Below are 4,292 nucleotides of genomic sequence, written 5' to 3'. Positions count from 1 at the left end.
ATTTTATGACGGTGATATATGATTCTGATTATGTACGTCTCACATCTTAAAAAGTGTGATGACCTATGTATTTTATTTGATAATTTGTTTGTTTTAACTCTAATGAATGGAATAAATACACAATTTAAACTTGTATCAGATAACACTGCGAGTATGGAGTTACCTTAAGGCTTCTTCAATTTTCTGCATTTTGTTACGTATTCACAATTTTCCTATGAAGATAATAACCATTTCATGTCTATATAGAGGTGGAATAAACTAATTTCAACGCCCCCCCCCCCCCCCAATGAATCAAAAGGTCTGAAAAGCAAATTTAGGCTTTTAAATTGTAAACACAGTTTATGAAATCGGTATGTTACATTATGTATATAGATATAGGCACATGTTATCAAATGGAGGTATTTGATCATGTGACAAAATACATATAGATACCCATACATATTTGGAACTTGTCTTCTTTACATCAGTGTTCTATCACTTCACATATGTTCACAATCAGTAAACTTTTGTCATACAATATACATCGTATCAGTCTTTCCAGGAAGGAAATGACGTCACGGAATCAAGAATGAAAAGTTGGTCAAAGAAGCTCTTCTATTCAGTTATAATCTGTTCTATTCTATTATTTTAATGTTCTTTTATTTCATTTTTTAATTCTATTCTGTTAGTATCATGTTCTGTCACGAATTATTGTACACCCTGGGCGTGTAATAAACTGACAGAAAGTTAACCAAAACAAGGTCCAGATTTATTCCGTGTCAATGTATGGTAAAAGACTGAAATACAAATTGTAACAATCATAAGTACAGCATTTGAATACAGAAATCATTTTGATGTCACGAATTGCGTTCCGTAGTTTTGAAATTTGAACAGCATCTTAAGAGTAAGAAACTTATGCAATAAAATATCTGATTCCTATCAAATGTCTTTAGTTATTTCGCTTAAACAATTATCAAGTATAATGATATTCAATAATATTAACTATTCACTAAATATACACTCATAAAACACAGACGCTTAGAGAAGACAACGAACGACGCGCCATACATCTACATGTGGCTTACTGATTGTACAGTTAACAAAACAACAAAGCATTTATCTCCTAACTTATGCATTGAACAGAATATTCTACATATTCATTAGAAAGTTTCTGCATACATACAAAATTACTTACACTGTAATTTCCTGAGATTAAGATAAAAAATCAGACGGAGACTGTCGACGCGTCTGCATCATGACGTAACATAAAGGTAACCAAAAATAGCAAGTCGTACCAATTCGATTCGCTTATCGCGACAGCACATATCATATTCTATTTCATTCTTTTATTCTATTCTGTTTATTTCATTCTATTCCTGTGTGTGGGGATCCGGGTTAGAATAGGTCCTCAGTACTCCCTACTTGTCGTGATAGGCTACGAAATAGGGCAGTCCTTCGAATGAGACCGTAAAAACCGAGGCCCCGTGTCACAACAACAGGTATGGCACGATAAAAATCCATCCCTGCTCAAAGGCTGTAAGCGCCGAGCATAGGCCTAAATTTTGCAGCCCTTCACCGATAATGGTGACATCTTCATATGAGAGAAAAATTCTCGAGTGGTACTTTAAACAATATACAATCAATCGATCATTCTATTCTCTTTTATCTTATATATTTTAAAAAAAAATTTATTCTGTATTTTAATTCTATTTTATATCTTTATTCTTTGAAACCTCTACGCATTAAAACGTAACGTGCTTTCCATCGTCAAGTCATTGTTTTACTGCCTATTCAGATTGATTTCTAAACCAATCTTTCATTTCTAACGCTAACCCAATGGGAAGCTTTCAGAACAGAAACAAATTCCGAAGTCATTAAAATAATAAACTGTGACATCTTATCGCAAAATGTTGTTTTGCCAACAGGATTGAGTTAAATGTACAGCATGTTACATGTACCGCACCGTGCATCTCGCAGATAAAATTGATTTTGCTTGTTGAAATTGATAGGGGATATCGAGGTAGGAGTGTTGTTTGTTTATCACAATTCATTCATAAAATTTCAGACCTATTTGAAAATGTACGAACGTCAGAGGCCCATTCGGCAGATGTCTTAAGGTGAATAAGGGAAAATCATCATCTCACGACTTTATCGACCATCTAAGCAAAAGAGTTCACTTGATAAAATAAAGCGTGAACACCTACAGAAGACTGTGAATATCGACACCACTGCACAGTAGTCCTAATGACAATTTACACATTTTCGGTAATAAGACGCGATGGATGCCCCACGTTATAGCTTTACAAATGGACAGTGTCGTGTATCGCAACGAAAAATCGTGTGAAATTGACTTCAGTCATAAATATAGCAACCTGATCCATTCCTAACTACGTCAAAGCCTGATCTGATCTGTACAGTTTTAGTTTGCATATAAACTTTCATACATACATGTATATATATCTTACTACATTGTAATGCAAAGGTAAAGTACAAGCAACGGATGCAATATTGGAATGACCTTTTGACCTGTCGTGACGTACTTGCAAACCAAACCTTATACATTGTATATAGAAATGTTCAACTTACGTTTTTGAGGATTTGAAGTATGGTGAACCTTTTTAACACTATACAGAAATAAAACGCACACGAGAGAAGGCAATAAACAGCATTTTTCACGAAATCCTATCCATTTTACGTCAAGCGTCATTCTGAATTTTCTATATAAAAGTCATAATTCGTTAATAAAAACACATTTTTATCAAACCCTCGGGTCTATTTTGATTATGTGTTTTGAGCGTTTCCTCCGTCTAGAGACTCGACTTTTGGAGTCCTATATGATTCACATCATAATTCAATTATCATTTTTATTTCAGGACAGGAAAAGGTGTTCCGTCATGATAGAAGGCGCGTTAAATTACCCAACATTCCTGTGTCGGTTTGTCTGGTACAGAAAAGCTAGGTTACAGCAACTAATATGAAGTACTTGCGCACACACAAATTATTCAAAATCTTAATAGAAAAAGCGGCTCGTTTTCAATGAGTACAACACATATAGCTTTTGATTTCAAAGGATGAACAGGATTTTGATTTATTCATGATAAAACTCCCACAATGCTGATTTGCATATATTGATCATTAAGACACTCTGTGCATCAACGCACGTTGGGCGTTTCGTTGACAAAATACTCATCCCTGTATTTTAAAATTTCATTATTTTTTGGTTTTTCATAATCTGTGTTCATATTTTGGAACGTGTGACTTCAAAGTCCTAGATTCCCTTAATTAACTGCATGACAATGCGGATTCTGTTTCGGAGTTTCTATGTCAAGTGTCCATTAACTAGACAAATAGCGCTCATTCAGAAGGCAGATCACGTACACAACAGGCCAGCAAACAAACACAACCACTTCCTGGACTGATGATGGGGGATCTATTGTACGGGGTTTACAATAAAACAAGCTCCGGTCACCTCACTATAATCCGTTACGCTACATCTCCAATATACTTGCTGCGCTTTTCTGTAGAAGTTCGAAAAGCCTGCGATAGTGTCTTTATTTGTAGGGAAAGTAGTCCCAGAAAATTGTACACTACGGAGTATGTACGGAGAGGACCTATATAGGCAGTGCCTGCTGTCCAATCCTATTGTGGATTTTCATAATAAAATACTGTTTAAATTAAATAATGTAAATTGTAATAGACAGATGTAGTAATAAAACGTGGATGGGTAACGGTCCAGTTTCCGGTTTAGATCTTTGGTAACGAACTATAACGAAATTTTATAACTTATTGCCCATTTCTGATGTTTTAAAACAATACAAAATCTGTTCCATTTATTTTAAATTAAGATATATGACACGGTACTCACGTTACCTCCCTTCATCTCTCTCTCTCTCTCTCTCTCTCTCTCTCTCTCTCTCTCTCTCTCTCTCTCTCTCTCTCTGCATGTTTTGTAGACCTTGTGTAATTTATAGGATTTTAAGTGAATGAAGGACTTTGGTTTTAGTTTGACCTTGAGGTTTTGTGTATTAGAATGACGTGTATGCAATCATAGCAGATTGGAATGTACACCTAAAAATCAAACCCAGCATCCACCGACCATTAACGACAAACAGTGAATGTATGGCTTGCAAACGTATCTTTTTTATGTTTAAAAATAGGTAATTGTGAGATTTTCCACATATATTCATTGCTCTTTCCTGCTGTCCGACTTCATTATGCGTGGTAATAATAACTGCACATTAATGGGTGAGCATGACCGATGAGATGCCTTGTAAATTCCGATTTCCCCCTCCGCTGCTGTCAGCCCACTCACA

At 35.3% G+C, this 4,292-nt stretch overlaps 1 long non-coding RNA gene across 1 annotated transcript; it reads right to left on the bottom strand.

Moving 5' to 3' along the window:
- Positions 1 to 735: 735 nt before the first annotated feature.
- Positions 736 to 3,754, bottom strand: LOC130048021 (uncharacterized). Its single transcript, XR_008796857.1, has 2 exons — positions 2,566 to 3,754; positions 736 to 776 (listed from the first exon to the last, which is right to left on the bottom strand). It is a non-coding gene; the product is annotated as an uncharacterized LOC130048021 (long non-coding RNA).
- Positions 3,755 to 4,292: the final 538 nt, after the last annotated feature.

Source organism: Ostrea edulis, chromosome 7 (assembly GCF_947568905.1).
Source record: "Ostrea edulis chromosome 7, xbOstEdul1.1, whole genome shotgun sequence".
NCBI classification, from domain to species: domain Eukaryota; kingdom Metazoa; phylum Mollusca; class Bivalvia; order Ostreida; family Ostreidae; genus Ostrea; species Ostrea edulis.
Note: the sequence above shows the minus strand (reverse complement) of the source record. Positions and strands in the feature narration are given on the sequence as shown.